Below are 10,272 nucleotides of genomic sequence, written 5' to 3'. Positions count from 1 at the left end.
TCCTTACCATTTTCATTTATGTTAAGAATATTTTTGAAAACAATTTGTTTTAATAACGATTTCTAGGATATATTGCTAATAGGCATTTTGATTAACATAAAGCACTTTATGCCATATAATTCTTATTTTTTCCATGACTATTACTTAATTGAAATAAAATTTTAATCAATTTTTAGTAGAACCTGTTTTGGAAGAAAATCCTTGTGAAAATCTAGGTGCATAACATTAAATTTTATTGCTTAACGAAACATTCCAATGAATGGTGTTTATATAAACAAATAACTTTAAGGTTTTTGTAAAACACTTAGTAGAACTCTAAATACTATTTTAATAAGTTTTAAGAACCTTAACATACATGTATAAATAACCCAAGCATTAACATTTAAAAATATGTACTTGTGTATTTTAATTGAGCACACTACATAGGCACATACATGTGTGTATATATTATATATATATATTTGATATGCATATGATTATATATAAATATATATGAGTACTCAATACAAATAAATAAAAAAAATTGAAGTGGTCATAGGATTTGTCACTTAATTTTTATGTGGGACACAAAATAACATGTTAAAAGAATGATCACAGACAGACTAGAAACAATTCCATGCAATCTAGGTGTGTCCAGTATAATAACTGAGTATAAATCTTGTATATCCCTATCTCTTTATGATATGAGGAAGGCTGAGTAAAATGATCAAAAGGTCAAGTTATCATGTGGACTTAAGGCAACTTCCTTTTCTATTTTTAGAGCTAACTATCTGAGGATGAAATGTCATTACAGATAAAATTACCACCCTCAATGTTACTTTAGGGAAAAAACCCAAACATTTACTCATTTAACTTATAATGGGGCTAAACTCCATATCCCATGCCTGCCTTTGCATCTAAGTGAAAGAAGGGGAATTAAATGGAAGTATAGCATCATGGACAGGCTGTCAGCTCCCTGCTTAGTCCCAATCTTGCCTGCCTGTATTTTATAGTGGTCTACATAAAGATGATCTGTTCCATATTTACCTGGTATTTGGTCATCACCAATGCTTAGGTGGCTACTTTTCCTTTTAGACATCTCTAGTGTCCCTATAGATCAGAAATGATTCTACCCACTGATAATCTGGGGAACATATGCTAACTTCCCCACCATGATAAGATCCTAATGCCCATCTAGTACAAAGTCTCAAGACACCTGGAGTTTTAGCTTCTTAAGAAATCAAAATGTGTTGAGTCTGATTTCCCCTATTTTGGCCTTAAAAGTTATAGGAGTCAGCCCCTTCTCAGAAAATCATGGCGGTGGAGAAGCAGGCAGAATCTACCTTATCTAAGTAATGAACATTCCACAAAACAGAGAAGATATGAAGGAAAGAGAAGGAGCAGGAAGTCCCTTGAATAATTTAAGGGAGATGTAACCAGCCTAATGTGATTTGCATCCAGAATGGGCTGCTTTCTCATTGTGTGTTTCAGGATGCTCTCTTGTAGGCCAGAGAGAGCATAACTTTTATGCAGATGTCCCCTAGAAAAGTCGCATATTATTTCATCTACTCAAGAATAGGGTTTGGATGAGTCTAGATATCTATCTTTGGTGCCAGTGGTACTTTTCAACACTAAGCCAAAAGCTAAAGTAACTTGCAAGCCATGCTTAGCAAGAAAGATAAGCTGAGTGCTGGTCAGGCAAACTCAACAATGCTTCAATATGGATTCTGGCATGAGCACCACCAACCTTACTTGGGACAGAGACATAGTCGTACATTGTCATCTACAGCAACCTGGAGAGTTCACCTAGACTTTCCAAGACCCAACTCATGCCAAATCAGGAGTTTTTGCTTGAGGTATAGAAAACAAACAATCAATCAAACAAACAAAAAACCCTTTTAATGAAAACTTAAGCATGAGGTTTAAGGGAAAGTAAGCTCCTCAAAGGGAGTCTAAGACATCCAAATGGAGGCGAAAGAGAGCTTCCCAGTAGGAAGTAGCCCTTATGATTTTTAAATGATTTTTAAGCATAGTGTGGGATGTCTTTTCTGTTTTTGTTTTTATCTTAAACTATGCCGCACACATCTCCTCTTCAGAAAAGAAATTGTGCTCTGCTTGGAGATAAGAATGACGAGGCAAGGTCAGAAGACGATAGGCGATGTATGTGTCTGAAAAATAGTTACGTTTCTTTGACTTTTGAAAATATCAAAGGAGATTGGAGCCACAGAAAGCATTCACCAAAAATCCACTTATGGAGATGGTACTGGCAGTTTGGGTAGAGGGGATCTATAGTGGTACCTGTCTCATCCAGTGAAAAATGGTATGTTTTTATTTTGGGGGAGGTTCACATTTAGGCACCATAACTGTTGACCCGAAACAGAAATTTCACCTCAAAGAGTAGGATGTAGTTTATTTTGGACATAAGTGTGAATAACTATAGTCCAGGAACACAGTTAACTCTAAATTCCATTTTCCAATGTAGTAATTTCAAGAAGAGTGATAGTAACAGAACCAAGGAGGTCATAAACCATGGGGCATTTCAAATACATTGATCGATCCCCCTCAGAAACCTCTGCTAGACACCCAGAGGCTGTTACTATCAGCCTTTTGTTTTGTGCAAGTCAGAGGTCTGTTCAATTAATATATCCCAAAGTTTTCACTTTATGTTGTATCCAAAGGTAGGTTATTAGTGAATAAGGACAATCAATCTGTGTCTGGTCCTGGGCCTGCAGCACTTTAACCTCTTCACAATCATTACAGTTCTAATCAGTTAAGCTGCCTTGCAAAAGAGGCAGCAAAGAATGTTCTTTATAGGAACATCATCCACAGGCATGTTGAGGAAATGTCAATTGACATTTGTGTAACCACAGAAAGCATTATTTTAATTCCCATCTTAGCACCCCTTGAATCATAGCAGATTAGATTTTGTAAACTCAGGGTGATTTCTCAGATAGTTTGGGTGAAACGATCCTTCCCCAGAGTTCCTGAATAAACAACACTCTAGCCACTTCATTTCAAATTTTTGAAAATATTGTTTGTTAAAATTGCTATTTCTTGGCATACCTGATTGAAAGTGTGTGTGTGTGTGTGCGTGTGTGCGTGTGTGTGTGTGTGTGTGTGTGTGTGTGTGTGTGTGTGTGTGTGTGTGCTTTGTAGTCCTTTAGGAGGTGGATGTTTACTAGAAGAAGGACGTCACGCTAGGTGGATTTGAGTTAATTTAACTTGACCCCACTTCCTGTTTTCTCTCTCAGCTTCCTGTATGAACACGAAGTATGGTCTGGCTGCCTCCCCTCATTGTCCAGTGTGTAAGCCTCATAGACCTGCTGTGATGCATTCACCATTATGACAGACTCTATCTCCTGGAAGCATAAAGCAAAAACAAACCCTTTTCTTCTCTAAGTCAATGTTTTACAAGGCCAGAGTAGTCTCTCAGCAAAAGAAATGGAAGGAATGTAATTTCTAATATGCTTTCTGCTTGGCAAACTTAATGTATAAATATCAAAGATTAATTTTAGAATCAGACCATGTATAGAGCTACCTTTATTTGATTCCTGGGCTTTTGTCTATATGAGGTGGATATATATTTTGTCTGTATTGACATGTATTTTGTCTGTATTACATGAGATGATTTTTAATTGATAATATATTTTTGTTGAAAATAAAGTTAAGAGTTAGTATTTTAATATCTAATTTGGGTACAAATTGTAAGATTATCTAGACAAAACTAGTACCACAAAAAGGCAATGTTAGGTTTTAGGGTCTGTGTTTCATTGTATCATTAAAAAGAATATTTGTGTTTGCAACAGAAAATTTTCTTGTAACATCTATAGAATTATATGTATATGTAGGTATATTTATACATATATATAGTAATCTGTGTCATGGTGATAGATGTAATGTGACAAATTGTATAAAGCTTTTTTACTTTTCGGCATTTGGATAAGTTTCTACTGTACAATGTCTATGTCTGTAAGGGCCATTCACTATTTGTCTGGAATACAGAAAGAAACTGGTAAGGCTTATAGAAAAATAAATATGTAGTTAGGTTGACCATAACAAAAGTGCTGCTTAAAAGGGACTTTCTCTGCCTTCTATTGAAAGCAATTATACTTAGAATATTGATTTTCTTCTAATTAGATAGGGAAAGGTTATCTTTAAAAGAGAATTTAGAGGCTAGGAAGTTGGCTCAATGGTAAAGGTGCTTGCTTCCAAACTTGACAACCTGAATTGGATCCGTGAGACCGAAGTGGTAGAAATTATTCATATATAAGGGTACATACACCACACACACACACACACACACACACACACACACACACACACACACGAGACAAAAAGTTCTACAAAAACACCATTGAGGTCATTTTGTATTGGCCATCTACTGCTGGGCATGGGGGCCTGTCCTTAAGTGTAATTTATATACCCAGTGAGACTCAATTGAAGAAAACTGATTTTTTTCCTTTGCAAGTGGCTGAAATGATCAATGATAAGCAAGTATTTTTATTTTTACAGAGTACCAGATTTTGGTTCTGATCACCCATATCAGGTGGCTTACAACCACCTGTACCTCCAGCTGCAAGAGATATGATGCTTTGGCCTCTCTCTGCAGTTCACTGCACTCATCCACACACCCATACGCAGACATATGTACATGGCTTAAAATGTATGTTTTGTTTTAAAAATTGATTCAGTGCTTTTAATTAGTTATTTATATATCTTCATATCTCTATAGAAATATGTAGATCTGTATGTGTTAACTTTACATATTATGTAAAAATTATCAGAATTAAAGGCATGTGAGTTCACTACATGAAAATTTGACACTAACTGAATGTGCTCTAACTGTGTTCTTGCTTGAATATTGTGATATGTGTTGGTGAGGCAGATTTTACCACAAGACAGTGTTGGAAAAACCAGGAGTAGGGAAACGTAACCATCCTGGCACAAATAAAGATGTTCAAGAGACATTTGGGCCCCTCCTTTCATTATGAAACTACTGAGACAATACATTCTAAGGAACTGAACCTTTTCCAAGAAGGAAAAGACTAGAGCTAAGTGCCAGACAAAGAAAGGGCTTGTCTCTCAGAAACATATTTCACTTGGTACCGACAACTTGGCACACCACCTTAGAGTCGAGACTGGAGCCAACAAAATGACTATGAGTGGGATCCCATCATCACCTAGTTATGCATTTCTCTGGGCCCATGTTTAATTCAAACGTGTTAGGACCCTAAAGATGGATTTGGTGTTGGGGACACTGGACCTCTTTGATATTCCTCCCAATGTCTCTCCATGGAATAAACCTTTTCTTTGTTTTCATGAATACTTGTTTATGTAGCCAACTGAGGAAGGGTGGACAGTCTGGGCTTGTTAGGAGTGGCTGGGGTCCATCTTCTGACTCTCACAATTCTGGGACCAATCTGAGCTTCGATTCAGAAGGATCAGGGAATGTTATGTTTCACAGATGAACTAAGAAGTTGAAAGCTAAATTTGTCTATCAGAGATCAGTATCACCAATCTGACCAGTAACAGTGGCTGAGACAACCTGAATTGAGGATTGTACCCTGGGATAGACGTCTGGATGGTTGAGCAAAGCAGAGTCCATTCTCCAGATTTCCAGGCTCCCTTGGACTGTATGCACATCAGGAGTTACCAAGGATATTCACAGTCATCTGGCATATGACAAAACATTTAGGGCAGAAATATTATCAGAGGATGGCAGGCTGAGAATGCTTGGACACTATTGGTGTCTGTAGAAGTTTAAATGAGAAACATCCTTCATAGGCCTACATATTTGAACCCTTGGTCTCTGGTTGATGGTGGTGATTGGGAAAGTTATGAAACCTTTAGAAGATAGAGGCTTGCTGGGAGAAGAGCATCTCTGGGGATGGGCTTTGAGTGCTTATAACCTTGGCCCATTCCAGTTTGCTCCCTTTGCTTCCTTCATGCTGATGGAACTATGATTTATAAGTTTCTTGCTCTGGTCTCTGCAGCCATGTCTCCCCTGCGATAGTAGACCCTTCCTCTGGAAACAGCCAAAATAAACTCTTCAATCTTTAAGTTGTCTTTGGTCAGAGTGTTCTATTACAATAAGAGAAAGTAACTAATATTGATACTGGAACTGGTCTTTTGATAAGAACATACATTTGTTTTTGGAGAAGTGTGGAAGATATTGGATCTTGTTACTAGCAAAATGATTCATTATTATAATAACAGCTTAAGAAGCCATTCTAGTAGGAGCCTAGAAGACATTATTGCTGATTATAATATACAGTGGAGGTACAGCTCATGAGGTTTCAAAGAGAAGAAAGATCAGTAACTAGTACTGGACTAGAGGCCATTTGTGTGATATTTTGTCAAGAATTTGGCTGCATCTGTCCTTGTCATAAGAACTGTGTGAAGCTAAATTTGAAAGTAATGGATTCATTACTCTGACAATGGTGATTTCAAAACAGACAATATTGAGTCTGTGGTTATTACTGATAACTCTTGCACAGGTATAAAGGATGAAGTAGCTCAGAAATAAGAACAAAATATAGTTTGGAGATCAAAAGAACATTAGGAGGCTTAATGATAGAGTCAAGGCATGTGCTGAGAGGCTGTTAATACTTAAGAAGGTTATCACTCTTAAAGAGAGGCTTGTTGCTCTGCATTGGAACAATAGGAATGATACCCAAGAGCAATACCCCACCTAGTAAGCAGCTAACCTGTGAAAGTAGGAAGCCTGAAGGTATCATAGTACAAGTGTACTAATAAGCCACTGTAACAAAATAAACATGATATTGGCACAAAACATATATGTAGAATGTAGAATAGAATAGAGAACCCAGAAATAAATCCACACTGCTACAGGTAAATGATAGCATGTGCACCAACATACTAGAATTGGCTACATGTCCTGAATAAACCAGTTAAATCAATTAATAGTAAAAAGCAAGCCAGGCGTGGTGACATATGTCTTGAATCCTAGCACTTCGGAAGCAGAGGTAGGTGGACCTCTGTGAGTTCAAGGCCAGCCTGATCTAAAAATCGAGTTCTAGGATAGTCAGTGCTGTCACATAGAGAAACCGTGTCTTGAAAAACCAAAACAACAACAAAAAAACCCCAAACAAACAGAAAAGAAAGTAAAAAGCAGGAAATAGAAGATTTATTTAATTTGGTCACAATGAAAAGAGGGACTGAAAGATATAGTAACTCCTACCACATAGCCATTATTAAAGTTCTGAAATGAAGCCAACGTTTCAAGATGAGGCAAGAGACATGACTAGCTAAGAGTCTAGCCAAGATGTGGTTCCACCCATCATTGTCTCAGATGGAAGTCTCTCAGTAAGGCCAACTGAAAACTTGTAAATCTTTCTCCAGGAAGCAAGATCCTTTTCTGGAAGGTAAATTTCTCCCCTGGTCAGACCCTAGGGCTTCAGATTCGTCTTATCTAGTAGGAAATTCCTGGGTTAATTCTAATGTCTTGGGGTCCATGGTTTCTATAGTCTAATATCCAAAGAGAGAGGCAGGAGTGTTCTTTTGAATATATTTATTACTGAAAAATATACTTGTGGAATGTACAACCAGATAAGCAGCCAGTGAAGGGACAGAGTATAAAATAGGGAAAACAATCTTTGTCTGCTATTCATTTAACAATTGGTTAATGACCAAACTATATAAAACATCAATGCACAAACAATATCAAACATTGGGCAAATAAACTGAACAGATGTGTGTCAAAAGAAGAAATACAAATGCTTAATAAATACATTAAAGCATTTTCAACATGTTTAGCCCCAGGAAATACAAATGACAATTCCACCTAGATGCCATCTTACCCAAGTCAGAATGTCCACCATCTCTAAAACAAAAGCAACTTATGCAGGTGATGAACTGTTACTGCATTTGTTAACACTGGAGCCTCAGGCTCTGGAAGGCTTAACACTAAACTTGGTCACCTGTCCTTAATAGGACAATTAAAGAGACACACAGAAAAAGGAGATTCATTCAATGTGGCCATGCTGGGAAGAAGAGTAAAGAAGTCTATTGATCATTGAAACTCATCTTTGTATGTAACATTAGGATGAGGTCTTAGTGGAAGACAAGATATTCTCACAAGTAAGCAGGCCTGGCCAAGGTTTAACACCCCTACTATTAAGTATAATTCTCTGGGACCAGTGTCTCCTATGAAGCAGTCCAAGAAGTTGTCAGGATATAAGTTCCTCTTCATCATTCTCCTTCTCCCACCATGACTTTTCTGGGGGTAATTCTTTCAATATTTTAATAGCCAACCTATTGATAGGTCTACATTTGCCTCTTTAGATAATCGTCATGTCACTACAGTTATAGAAACTTTAACACTTGTTGGTGGTAATGAATGTAAATAATTAATCTACCCTATATGGACATAAGTATAGAAGATCCTTAAGAAACTAAAAATAGAACTTCTTTGTAATATACTGTTCCACTCCTGGGCATACACCCAGAAGAATAAAAGTCAGCATGCAATAAAGATGACCATTTTTTATTGAAGCACAATGTACTAAAGATAGTACATTAATTTTTCCCCCAGGGAAGATGTAGACAAAAAACAATTCACCTCAGACAGGACGTCAATGAAAGAACAAAGTCCTGCTCTACCAATGCCCAACTTGTCAAATCAGTGTGATTATTGGGTTTAATCTTAGAGCATAGGTGAACCACACCTTATATTGGACCATCTACAAGGTGGATTACTTGATAAGATTGTCAATGAATATGGTGAGGTTAGAATACTGCAAGTCCAGAGATGAATTGCAATTTATATCTTCAGCTACATTAATAGCTATTCCTTGTTTATTTGTTCCTCTATAACTAACATAGGCATAGCACGAATGTTAGATCATAAATAAAATATCACCACACATAGACAGAGAGTATCATCTGCCTGGGAACAGCAGTTGGCAAGAGATAGAAAGCATTTTCATTTTTTAAGAGTATTTTAGAGGTAGAACAATTGATTTTAAAGGATCAGCTGCTGTTGTTTTAAAACGTTATAGAGTCAAGAGTATGTGGTAGTTGGCACTCACAATCAAGGAGTATCAAAATGATAAGAGGCATTTGCTTTTATATAGGTCTAACTTGAGATCACCTCTGGCTAGTGTGGGGCTGAGGAAAAACTTTTGAAACTCTAAACCCACAATCAGCCTATCTGCAAATGGAGGCACACAGTCTGAAACCTTAATAAATGAGTGCCTTCCCTGCAACGGAAAGGTAATACTATGATTGGCATTTTCCATTAAAGGGCACTGTTTATTCTCCCGTCTGAGATTAGGCCAGACTCCAGTGTAGAAAAATAGCATGCATTTCCTTTTTAAGGTTTGGGTCAAACAGATACAGTTTAGGGGTGTCTTGTTTCATGTCCGTATGATGAAAGGAACATATTGGAGCATTTTTTCATAGCTCCTTGTATAATAGACTTGGCAAAAATGAAGATAATGGGTGGGACCACACCTTGACTGGGACTACTTGCATTTGCACATCCTTGGCTCTCTAGTTAAACTTTAATTTCACTATAGGTCCCTGAGGGCGACTCAGGGGGCTTCCAGATCTCTTTGTCTCTCTTCTCAATATGGCCAAATTTAATAAATATCCTTTTTATGCATCATACATTTAATTTAGTTCTTTTTATTGGCTATTTAGGTAGGGTGGTCAGGCCTGGCTTGGAGCACAGGTGGTGACCCACACGTTCTTCTACTCCAGAGCACTCTCTGAAGATTTTCCTTTATCAACCCTCCCCTCATGAACAATGCAAAGGAGAAGCCTTTTGAACCAATCCCTCTTATTGATGGAGAAATGAATTCCCCCATGTTTCTTGACCTCTCTCAGTAGTGGGATCCTTTAACTTTGACGGACCTTCCTACGTTTTGTGTAGTTAACCTTAGCCTAGCTCTGCAGGACCTACCATCCAAAAAAACCCTCTGGAGTAAATAATGACCCTCATGTATCAGGAAGGTCAGCCAGCTTCTAATGATGACATAAGGCTGGGAGTGCCTTGGCTCCCTTGTGGGTTATGCCTCTGGTAACTACTTTAAATGTTGGGAGGGAACTTTTTATCTCCCCATTCAAGTGTAGAATAGGGTAGGTATAGAGTAGGAGCATGGATCCTTTTATCAGGCGAGTGATTTCTATGTGCTTTGTAGCATCTCTGGAAAGCCAAGATTAAGGGGTACATAGAGAATTCAAGCTGAATGTTGGAAGAAATCTGTGAAGGTCTGGAGGTAGTTGCTACAGTGTTATTTGCAAAAGATACTGCACCATTTTTGATTGTTG

This window comes from Cricetulus griseus, chromosome 2 (assembly GCF_003668045.3).
Source record: "Cricetulus griseus strain 17A/GY chromosome 2, alternate assembly CriGri-PICRH-1.0, whole genome shotgun sequence".
Classification (NCBI taxonomy): domain Eukaryota; kingdom Metazoa; phylum Chordata; class Mammalia; order Rodentia; family Cricetidae; genus Cricetulus; species Cricetulus griseus.
This window is presented reverse-complemented; position numbering follows the sequence as displayed.